Here is a 13,306-nt window from a genome sequence, read left to right as displayed (position 1 = left end):
CTTTGTAATATTTAATTATTTTAAATATGTATTATTATTGAGTTTTATAATAATCAATTGGTATGTATTATTATTGAATTTTATAACAATCAATTGGTATGAAACTATGGTATGATATGTATTATTGTTGAGCTTTAAAATAATCAATTAGTATGTATTATTATTATTATTGAGTTTTATGATAACCAGTTGGTATGAAACTATGGTATGATATATATTATTATTGAGTTTTCTAATAATCAATTGGTATGTAATATTATTGAGTTTTATAATAATCAATTGGTATGAAACTATGGTATGGTATATATTATTGTTGAGCTTTAACCACTTAAGCCCCGGAAGATTTTACCCCCTTCCTTACCAGGGCCTATTTTGCGATTCGGAACTGCGTGACTTTAACGGACAGTTGCGCGGTCGTGCGACGCTGTACCTAAACGAATTTGACGTCCTTTTTTCCCACAAACAGAGCTTTTTTTTGATGGTATTTGATCACCGCTGCGATGTTTTTGATAATGCGCTATAAACAAAAAAAGAGCTTCAATTTTGCAAAAATAACAATATTTTTCACATTTTTTTTATATGAAATTCCCCAAAAAAATGTAAAAATCTAAATATTTTAACATTTTAGGCCAATTTGTTTTATGCTGAATATGTTTGGTAAAAAAATTGCAAAAAAGCGTATTTTGATTGATTTGCGCAAAAGTTATTGCGCTTACTAACTAAGGGAAAGATTTGGCGGCAATCTGCGATTTTTTTTGCGGGACTGCAACATTGCGGTGGACAGATCGGACCCTTGACTGACATTTTTGGCACTTTTGGGGTTACCAGTGACATTACTACAGTAATCAGTGCTATACATATGCACTGTTACTGTAAAAATGACACTGGCAGGGAAGGAGTTAACTTTATTTGAGAAGGAGGGGTTAAGTGTGTCCATAGGGGCGTGTTTCTAACTGTGATTGGATGTGGCTTGAGGTGTAAGAACAGAGATCAACGGTCCTACATAGCATAACCGTATGATCTCCATTCTTACACAGGGGAGAATGACAGGCGGCTGTGTTTACATTAGCCGCCTGCCTTTCTCCTGGGGTAACGGACAATCGCGAGTGACCAGCGGACATCGGGTCCGCCGGGCACACGCGTGGGGGGGGGTCCGTGAGCCAGCAGGAGCGCGCCTCCAGGGGTGCGCGCTCGCTCCCTAGAGCCTCACAGGCTAGCGACATAGACCTACGTCGCTTTGCCTGTGAGGGGCTGACTGCCGACGTAAATCGTCGTTAGGCAGTCGGCAAGTGGTTAAAATAATCAATTGGTATGTATTATTATTGAGTTTTATAATAATCATTTGGTATGAAACTATGGTATGGTATGTATTATTTTTAAGCTTTAAAATTATCAATTGGTATGAAACTATGGTATGGTATGTATTATTATTGAGTTTTTTATTAATCAATTGGTATGTAATATTATTGAGTTTTATAATAATCAATTGGTATGAAACTTTGCAAATGAATCACCTAATGTAATCAATGCTGATTTTGTACTATTAACATGAGTAAATTATATATTTCACAGCGGGGGTTTTCAAGCTCATTCCTCAAAAACCATCAATAGGTGAAATAATTACTGTCATTCTCCTGGGTTACTTCTTTAAAAAATAACTTCTGTCTAGAAGTCATGAAAACAGGAGCTTTTAAAGTGTATATTTTTGGTCTGTTAATATTATTGTGATAATCGATAAGTGCAAAAAAAAAAATACCCATTGATGCTTGCAGAAACACCCGGAGATCCTAACTTCCTGTGCTCTCTGCAGCATTATCTGCAGTGTTTTAGCTCCGCCCACTTCCCCTTGTGGAGTACAGAACAGCTCTCTCTATATGGTATGGAGATAAGGAAAGAAGAAGGTATTCTGTAATCCTAATGCAATTTGTGGTTGATTTTCTAAAACTGGGGAGTACAAAATCTGGTGTAGCTGTGCATGTTAGCCAATCAGCTTCTAACTTCAGCTTGTTCAATTAAGCTTTGACAAAAACATTTAAAAAATAGCTGGAAGCTGATTGGTTTCTATACACAGCTGCACAAGATGTTGTATTCTCCAGTTTTAGTAAATCAACCCCTTTCTGTCCTAGGGTGACAACTTTGCTCTTTCTTAAGCTGGATACACACTATACAACTTTTGTTGATAGATTTGCATTAGATTTACCTTCAACTATGTAGTGCAAGGGCCTGCCTGATTGCATACAATATGAAAGTGTTTAGGGGGCTATTTAATCTGGTCTCTCTCTAGCTCTTCTATCTTAAGTTTTCCTGAACTTTGTGAATCACATCATTTACCACATTCAGAACTTTTTCGATATCTCCAAATTAAAAATTTCTATACCCCATTTATAACAAATGGTACCATTCTGAATCAGCTCTCTCAATTTGAGCGTATCTGTATCAACAACCCACACTCCAGAGGTCTAATTTCTAGCCTATATTCTCAATTGCTTAACAATCCAGACGTAGATACACCAAACTATGTCAGAAAATGGGAAACAGACTTTGGCCGTGCACTTAACCAATCAGAATTGTCTGAAATCTGGTCTGTAACGAAATCTTCTTCTTCAAATATTATCGAAATTGAATCATCATACAAGGTTCTTTCACGGTGGTACTTGGTACCAGCTAGAATCGCCAAGTTCACACCAAACTATCCGGCCTTTTGTTTTAGAGGTTGTACGGAAATAGGTACACATGTTCATATATGGTGGAATTGCTCAATTGCTACAGTTTTTTTGGAAATAAATATTCTCTCTAGCATCTAAAATGTTAGAAATAGATATTACTCCAGATCCGGTGATTGCCATTTTAAATTTAAAACCTGCATGCCTGACACGAAAACAATTCAAATTATTCTTTCAGCTTCTTAATGCCGCTAAACAAACCATAGCCAAAGCTTGGAAGACTACCACTTTGAATCTTGTAGAAGTTAAACATAGGATGAATAATGCATTATTACATGCAAAAATGGAAGCCATGGATTGCGATAAATTTAGTACTTTTATAAGCATTTGGGACCCTTGGATTAAAGATGGCCTATCACCGGGTTTTGAGGAACAGGTTCTGAATGCTTGGTAGTTAAGACTTATATTTTATTTACTTTGTATTAACTTTTGTGGGAAAAGTTCTATTCTTGATGCCCTCTCCTTTACCCTACCCACACCCTGCTGACTTCTTCCTTTTCCTCCCCCCCCCCCCCCCCCCCACAGCCATGTTCTGAATACCTTCTCAAAATCTTAATATCTCAGAATATCATATTAATAATTCTACCTTTTTCTTTTGTTCCTTCCTTTTGTGCAAACTTCACTATACAGTATAACATTTATAATACTTCTGTAACAGTAACAGTATTTCTACTTCTGTTTTTGTTTTGTAACTTGCTTTATGGCTGTTTTATAAAACTCAATCAAAGTATTGAACGAGAAAGTGTTTAGGTTTGACCTCATATTATATGGTTTTGCTAAGTCTAAAGGAAAAAATCCACAGAAAATTGTATAGAGTGTATCCAGCTTTAGATACAATACAGTGGCAGGCATTGTCAGTGGAGACCAGGAAGAATATTACTGGCAGAAAACAGGTGAAACTAAAGGGAAACAAGCTGGAAAAAACAAATGCAGCCACCAAAATCTTAAGAATTGTTATGTTGCAATTTATACATTTTTTATCTTGAGTTTAGATACACTTCAAGCACTGATTTTAAATATAGTGGATGGAGAATATTTAGGGATAATTTAATAAAAGGCCTACAATTGATATTAGTTTAGTGAATATTTGTTCCTAAATTACACAAAATGTCTGATATTTTGTTAAAAGTGGAATTCCCTTGGATTTATTTGTTAACTGATTGCATTTTTTCACAGTAGTAAGGGAACCTTTGAACATCCTTTTATGCACAGAGAATTTTTTTAAAAGTCCTCTAGATATAATTAGATGATTGAAATAATACAACTTCAATGAGCTGAAAATACACTCCTTTAGTAAATCAACCTTGCCTAGCTGGCCTAAATTATGCATTATGGCGAGGAATCCCTTCTTTCTTAACTGAGGGCATTAATTCTTTTTTTGTTTTTAATCTGGTACAGTATTTCATAAAAACACATTTTTATCATTTTATATTCAAAGTGTATTTTGATATATAACATAACTATTTACACATAACTAACGTAAGTGCTGTTTGGCTCATGAGATGCATAATGTTAATATACTGATAATAGTAATTGTTGGAGTAATGTACCACGGCAGACATTTTCTAAGCTAACATTTAATCAGGTTCAAGGGAGATTTTTAGTTTTTAAATTGCTCCTTAACCTGGCGGGTGTTTGAAAGAAAAACAAAGGTTATCTATTAAATGAGTCTATTTTAAATTGCAACATCATCATTTTGCATTTAATGTTAAATTCTTACTTTAAAATTGTATAAATGTTATGGCGATTTATTATCCAAACCACTTTAGATTGATGGGAACTGACACTGAATAACAAAACATTTATTTTTTCAGATGACAAATGACTCAGTTTCAAAATGCTACAATGTGAAAATATTATTTTAATGTAAGGGAACTCAGGCTTTCTGTACATGCTTTTTTTGCTTTATAAGTCAGAAATAATGTGAGATTGCAAGTGTGAATAAATGCGTCTTTGTTTTGATTAAACCATTTTTACTTGCAAAGCCATTACCCGCATTCTTGAAGCCGCGGCCTTAAAACAGCTAGTGTTAATTTTATTGGATAAATAAACAGCTGCTGCAAGCAAAAACAAAACGTTAATTAAACAGTCAAATAAAATGCAGTACCGATGCAAAAGCGAAATTATTTTAATTTGTATAATGAAGAAATGAAAGCAAAATATGTGTTAGGAAATAATTAGAAAACAAAGGGCTAAATAAAGGAGTTAGTATAGTGTTTTCTTCTTATGTACTTAAAATAAATGGTAGAGAAAGTTTTTTTTTAACACTTGTAAGTCTGGAAGTCACCGCTTAAAATTGTTTTGTGTGCCTTTTATTAAATTTGTTAAAAAGGCTGACAGAACAGAAAACTTTAATTATATATACATATATATATCTCTATATCTATATATAGATATATTTATAGATATATATAGATATATATATCTATATATATATATAGATATATAGATATATCCATATCTATTTATATATATATATATATATATATATATATATATGTATATGTATATATATATATATATATATATATATATATATATATATATTTATAAAAAAAAAATATATATATATATATATATATATATATATATATAGATTGTATTATGTTCACTTTTCAAGTATATTTTAAAATATAATAAATGTTTAACATGCAATATCTAAACTTCCAGAAAAGTTTCTAAAAATCATAACAGTAACAATAAACACAAAGAAAAAAATTAAATAAATATATAGATAAAATAAAAATAAATAAATAAATAAATAAAAGTAGTAACAGACATGTTTTCAGTAAGCTTCTGATGAAACTTTAGGGAGGTCATATACTAGAAGAGTCACTTTCGCTCTGGCACAGTGTACTAATGATTGCATAAAATCACCAATCAACATAAGAGGAGCTTAAAACGAATGTTTCTTCTGCCCTGCTGGGTTTTAGAAGCCCTGATTTGTTAGATTAGTGTGAAAATACATCTTCAGTCACCTAAAAACATTTGAAAAAAGTTAAATCAGTCGGCCTTTTGTCTGTTTTAAGTCCTAAATAAAAGTATTACTGCATAATTGCGCAGTAGAATAGTTTCATCCTGCTTTAGGGTCAATTTTAAATTTTCTTTGAGGACTTCATACAGATTTTTCTTGTATTTCTTGCATATACTATTTGGCAATGGTGTAAGCATAAAACATTTGTTAACAATATACAATGCAGTTAATCCTATTTTTCAGTTTATAAATGTTTAAACTTTTTAAAATGTTTTTTTTTGTCTGTATTAGTATACAATATCGTTTTACAAATAGCAATTTAAAATAGGGTGTAGAAATCACACTAGATTTCCAGAACACCATGGATTTTCTAGAAAGCGAGCACGGCACAAGCTGTGTTTAAAAATACAAATTGGGTTTTATATGCATTATTTCTTATTTACCTACGAAACAAGTTATTTAGTTCTGACTGTAATAAATACATAAAAAATACAAGACTGACTATCCCTCACGATTGGACCACTTTCTCCTAGGAGGATCATATGGCCTACTTGGCCCACTTACTATCAGGTATCTGGGTCCATTTTTTCTAGTGAGCGTATATACCTTCTATATTGGTGTTGGGTTCTTTCTCACTGACCATGACTGGATTTTGAACACTTCAGTCTCACATTTGGTTTTCCAGTTTTCTTCATATTATCGAACAAACTATGGACTCACTCATGGTTTGAATGATGCACTTTTTATGTTATTGATTTTTACATTTATATGTATAATCTGTTCAATAATTGAGCGCTGCATTTTTCTCTCTGTGTGATTTTTGGACAAGTTTATGTCAATTGTAGCGCAGTGTTTTTCTAATTTTTATATAAGCTTTGACAGCCATCACCTACGAAAGTTGGCTTGGTTTCTCTAGAATCCCCCAGCGCTATGGTGTCAAAAAATGACCTTGTTATATATAAACCCTATAAATGGGCTTATTAGCTCCCTTTTGGCCTCTTAAGGCCCCCGTACACACGATAAGAAAATCTGAAGGGAAAATTCATCCGACGACCGATCTGCCGATTTTCAGATTGTTAGTAGGTGCTTTTCGACAGCCAACTCCGACTTTTCGGCTATAAAATTTTTGTTGTCCAAATTTCGTCTCATTAGTACAGATTTCGACTGAAAAAAATCTTAAGAGCAAGATTAGGCATGCTCAGAGACGAAAGAACACATACAAAACAATCCAACACATGACATCACTTCTGAAGTAGAATTCTGTCGTACGGGAAAATTCGTATGAAAATAACCTCTTCACTTTCCACATCAGACTAGCATGCCACAAAAAACGGACGACAGATCGTTCGATAATCTGATCATGTGCACGGGGCTTTAATCACTTCCCGTCCGTATGATGTCATATGACGTCCTGGACTTGAAGAGGAGATATCTGGATCAGGCATCATCAAGATAGCTGATTATCCACTGGATTGCTTTTACATGTAGTGGGAGGGGACTTTCCCCCAGCCCTCCAGCTACCCATTGGCCCGTCTACAGGCTCTCCCATGTGATCGGAGAGCTCAAGATTTGATGCAGCACAGAGCTAGCTGAGGACTGGATGGTCCCTGACTATCTCTATGATCCTGGGAGGCTGGAAGTGATGTCATGATGTCATTTCTGGCTCTGGCAGATGTAAATACTGCTTTCTTTTCGCTAGAAAGTGGAGATCAATGTTTTTTTTCTTATCTCAGGCTTTTCAGGGTAGAGGAGATATCTGGTGTCCAATTGACCCCAGATGTCTCCATAAAGAGGACCATGCCCTATTCCTATAAAAAGGGATGTTTACATTTCTTGTAATAGAAATAAAAGTGATAAAAAAAATTAACGGGACAGTGTAAAAATAAAAAAATGTTTTTATAATTTAACCTCTTCAATACTGGCCATTTTTTCCCCTTCCTGCCCAGGCCAATTGTCAGCTTTCATCGCTTTCGCATTTTTAATGACAATTGCAAGGTCATGCAATACTGTACCCAAGCTAAATTTTTTATCATTTTGTTCACACAACTAGAGCTTTCTTTTGATGGTATTTAATCACTACTGGGTTTTTACATTTTTTGCTACTTAAACTAAAAAAGATTGAAAAGTTTAAAAAAAAATGCGCTTTTCTTTGTTTCTGTTATAACATAAATGCAAATAAATAATCTTTCTTCATCAATTTAGGTCAAAATGTGTTCAGCTACATTTCTTTGGTGAAAATACCCCTATCAGTTTATATTATTTAGTCTGTAAGAAAGTTATAGATTCCACAAACTATATGTTTGAAAATTGATCAATCCTGACATACTGACAGCCTATCCTGATGTACTGAAGGCCCAAAAAGAACAGTACAAATATCCTTCAAAATATCTCTTTTTGGAAGGTAGACAGTCCAAGGTATTTAGTAAGAGGCATGGCGAGTTTTTTTAGTTTTTTTAAGTAATTGTTTTAGTAGTTTTTTTGTCATAATTTTTTGGAACATTAAAAAATTAAAAAAAAAAAAATTACATACTGTCACCAGAGTAGTACATCATCATAATTTAACTGGTGTTGTGGTGACCAGGGACACTGACTGGTGACAGTACAAAAAAAAAAAGAATCTTTTTTTCAATTTTTTTTACGATTTTTTTTTTTCTTTGCACGCTGAGACCAGAGCAATTTAATGCTACCATAGTAAAACATTGTACTACTCCAGGGAAGTCATTAGAATTTTTTTTTTTTTACACATCATGAATGCTTGTAGCAGTGAATTACATCATACAGATGGACTGTGATTGGCTCTGTCTGTACCATGTGATCACTGTGACCAATCACAGCAAGCTACACAATGAATGGCATGAAAGGAAGCCATCCATTGTCTACAACTGTCATGTGACCTGTTGTGATTGGCCACAGCGGTCACATTGTACTGGCAGCGAGCCGTTAAACTAATCAGTCATTCGCTGTGTCCAGTAGACACAGCCAGTGACAGATCGCACGGCCATGTGAGCGGCGCCTTCTGAGAGTACGTCATATGACGTCCACTTAGAAGGACGAATGTCCCGCCCAGCGTCAATCTGCTATAGGTCGGGCAGGAAAGTGTTCAAAAAAATTTTTAAAGCTCCCTCCTCCCCTCGTGCTTGCACATAGAAGCAAAAACATATGTTGGTCGTGCCCGCATACGTAACGAGTGTTCACACCACACATGCAATAGCGAGAGCAACAATTCTAGTACTAGACCTCCTTTTTAACTCTAAACTGGTGTTCCACTTCATCCACGTCATACGCCTAAACACCATTTCACGAGCGTGCACAATTTAAAAGCTTGACATGTTAGGTGTCAATTTACTCGGCGTAACATAATCTTCTATACCATACCAGAAATTGGGTTTTATATTTTGTTTTTTTGTTTTTTTTTATTAAAATTTTTTAAGGTGTGATTGAAAAATCGCTTCGCAAATATCCTGTGCCATAAAAATTTGAAACAAGCACCATTTTATTCACTAGGGTCTCTGCTAAAAAAAAAAAACAAAAACCTATATAATATTTGGTGGTTCTGAGTAATTTTCTAGCAAAAAAATACAGATTTTTATATGTAGGAGAGAAATGACAGAATTGGCCTGGGAACTGGTTAAAAATACCATTGAATGTGTTTTGTTATATTTGTTTGATAAGTGAAAAAAAAAAAAAAATACCCGCTGATCCTGCCAGAAAACCAGTGCTGTTGTTTGTCCTTTGCAGTGTTTTCTCAAGCAATGTTGTCTTGTCTTTGTAGTCTTAGCATACTTCCTGTCCTAGGGTACCAACACCTCCATAGATACAATGAAGGTGTGTTGTTAGCCTTGGACCCTAGCTCTTTGAATGTTAAGAGCCTCCTTAGTAGAAGCACATGCGTTATAAGAGATAGGCAGAGGGCAGGTGAGCCTGGAGGGATCCCACCCATCCTTAAGGGCACAGGGGGCACACTGGACACCCAGCATATAGCACAATCGCAGCAAAGGTGTCCGGTGCGCCCCCTTACCAGTAAAACTACTTGCTGACAAAGGCCTCCTCCCTATCTTCAACTGCTGCAGTTGCGTCTTCCATTCATTTACCTAATTGATCTGGGAGAATCATTGAGACAGCTTGGGGAAATCCCACTGGTGCCAGGTCACCTTCACTGTATTGACCAAGGTACTGATCAGTGAACGATAATATTTTTTTTTCTAATATTTTCCTTGCACCTGATTGATTATTCTTTATAAAATAAAGCCTCACCGCATTCACTAAGGGAAGAATTTGTGCAATTGCACCCAGGGCCGTCTTACCGCATGGGCACGTTGGGCAGTTGCCCAGGGGCCCCACCTGCTCAGCGGCCCAGCCAAGCATTAGTCCCGACTCCCATGTGCATCCCGCCGCTGAACTTAGCAGGTGGCAAGCGCCTGTCGGCCCTGCGCTGCTGTCAGGCCACTTAGGTCGTGGAGGGGGAGCAAACAACTGCAGGAAGGTCTGTCTGCCTCCACGGGAACAGGCACACACAGGACAGTCCAGTCTGATTTCCGTCCATGTGTGTGTTCACCGGACCCTGCCGCTCAACTTGGAAGCTCTCATTAGCCTGGCACTGCTGTTAGGCTAATCGGGCCATGGAGAGGTGCCCACAGCAGCAGGAGTGCCTGCCTGCTTCCAAGGTCTGCCGGGAGACAGGCACACACCAGGACAGTCGCAGCGCCAGCCGCAATGGCAGGGACACTGCTGTAGAAGCCCAAAATGGAAGCCAGCATGGCACACTCAAAAAAATTATATGATGGATTTAATTAACTTTTTTATGTCAACAAGTTGCACATAACTGGGTTACTTTGAATTTAGGTAAAATATAGACCATGTTACTTAAATTCAAAGTGCAATTTGTTGACATAAAAAAGTTCATTAAATCCAACATATCATTTTTTTGAGTGCAGAAAGGAAAGAAAGACAGAAAGGGTAAGTACTAACTTTTTTTATGTGCAGAAATTAATATTGTTTTCTTGTTTTTCAATTTCTTGTTTTTTCATGCTTGTGTTATATTATCCAAAAGTTGTGTTAATAAACACTGATTTTGTTGGAGGTAACAATAAATAGCCTTATCGATCGTTTGCATTTTTATTCTCGTGGGTGATTGTGTAGGCGGGGCCCCAGTGCACTGCATTGCCCGGGGGCTGTAATGCTCTTAACATGGCGCTGACTGCACTTGCAAAGTGTCAGAGATGTATAGCAACTAAGTAGAACTACTTCACTACTGTACTTAAGTACCGAAAGGCGGTATCTGTACTTTCCTAGAGTAGAATTTTTTTCTCCTACTTCCACTTTTACTTCACTAAATTTTTTCAATAATTTCAATACTTCTACTCCGATATTTTTTTTTTGTGCTGCATAGTTACTCGTTACAATTATAAAAATTACCACTGCCAGAACAGTAGATGGCAGGTTTCATGAAGCTCAAAACATGTGTATTATCAGTGCATACGAAAATAAATGCTACTGTATGTATAAATAAAAGCTGCATTTGAAATAATAAAAAACAATATGATGTTCAAACTTTTGACTTCTTTATTTAATAACTACATAACACAGTACTTGTACTTTTACTTTCAGTACTTGAGTAGCAATTTTTTTTCAAAACTACTGGTACTTTTACTTTCAGTACTTGAGTAGCAAAATTTTTAAAAAAACTATTTGCAATACTTAAGTACAAAAAATGTTGAATACTTTAGTACATCTACTCAAGTCACTTTTTGATCAAGCACTTCCACTTCTACTCAAGTCACTTTTTGATCGAGCACTTGTACTTTTACTCAAGTATGGGTTTCGAGTACTTTATACAACTCTGCAAAGTGTACAGTGTATTCACCTTTAGTAAATCAACCTGACAATGTTACAGTCTCACAACTGGGGGAGAGGATATTGGCAAAGTGCTTTCTCCTGCCTGCAGCAGACTGATGACATCCTCTCAGCTAGGGAAAGTCATTGACTGGAATTTAAGTAGCGCTTTTTAATGCTAAAAAAAATGTTTTAATTAATAAAAAAATGTAATGTTGTTTTACAGTTATAATGTTGCTTACTAATTAGAATGTTGTCTACTTGAAACTAATTTTTTCAAGTAGACTTGTAAAGATGATGAAAGGTCCACTTTATATATCATCTTTATCTCCTCTGGTTCTGTAATAAATAAATATTACAAGCAAGGTAAAAAGTATTAAGCAAACAAAATAGTTCTATGGTACTTCTGTCTGCTTGTCATATTCCACAATGCAAATCATTCAGTCCAAAAGCTACAACAGATGGACATACATATCCATTGTCGAAGTAAGACTCCCTCGTTCATCACTGAGACCACTGAACTTCTTGAGAACTTGAGAAGCAGGCTATAATTACGTATGCGGCTAGTAGTGTTTAAATTTGTTAAATCATTTTTTGGATACCTTATTTCTTTTTATTGTGTGAATATTTTGAAGACAGGGAGGGGCACATTTTGGGCAAAGGGTTAAACTGGTTTACAGGGGGTGCGAAAGTGGCCATCTAAGTCAAACTAGAACAACCACCACTTAACAGGGATGGGGGCCTTCGAAACCATCTGTCTTCTACGTATAATGCCATCATAACATCTCTACTTTGGCGATTTGACAACAATTCATATATTAAGCCATGTGAATCAAGGAATTAACACCTATACAGACTTCTGGACACCAAGGATGGGATTATGTGACTAGAACGGGATGGTTGCACAACTTTCACACCTCCCATCCTGTTTTTGGACAATCAACATCCACACATTTTGTGGTTATTGGATTATTGTGTCTGTGCTAATTGTGTGGCTATAAAAACTGGGATGTGAATCTGTCACTCATTGCAACTAAAGAAGTGTCTTGGATAATCTACAAAACGTTTTCAGTTATTACAGAACAAGTCCAGCTAAATGTGACTCAATACTACTAGATACACTATATTGTCAAAAGTATTGGGACGCCTGCCTTTACATGCACATGAACTTTAATGGCATCCCAGTCTTAGTTTGTAGGGTTCAATATCAGTTGGCCCACCCTTTGCAGCTATAACAGCTACAACTCTTCTGGCAAGGCTGTCTACAAGGTTTAGGAGTGTGTCTATTGGACCGTTTGACCATTCTTTTAGAAGCGCATTTGTGCAATCAGGCACTGATGTGGAAAAGAAGGCCTGACTCGCAGTCTCCGCTCTAATTCATCCCAAAGGTGTTCTATCAGGTTCAGGTCAGGACTCTGTGCAGGCCAGTCAAGCTCCTTCACCCCAAACTCGCTCATCCATGTCTTTATAGACCTTGCTTTGTGCACTGGTCCAAACTATTTAGTGGTGGTGGGAATTTTGGTTTGGGGTTGTTTTTCAGGGGTTGGGCTTGGCCCCTTAGTTCTAGTACAGGGAACTCTGAAGGCATCAGAATACCAAGACATTTTGGACAATTTCATGCTCCCAACTTTGTGGGAACAGTTTGGGGGATGGCCCCTTCCAGTTCCGACATAACTGTGTACCAGTGCACAAAGCAAGGTCCATAAAGACATGGACGAATGAGTGAGTTTGGGTGAGTTAAATTATAAAAAACAAATTAAATGAAGGAATTACTATT

Source organism: Pelophylax lessonae, assembly GCF_965119305.1.
Source record: "Pelophylax lessonae genome assembly, chromosome: 2".
Lineage (NCBI taxonomy): Eukaryota > Metazoa > Chordata > Amphibia > Anura > Ranidae > Pelophylax > Pelophylax lessonae.
Note: the sequence above shows the minus strand (reverse complement) of the source record.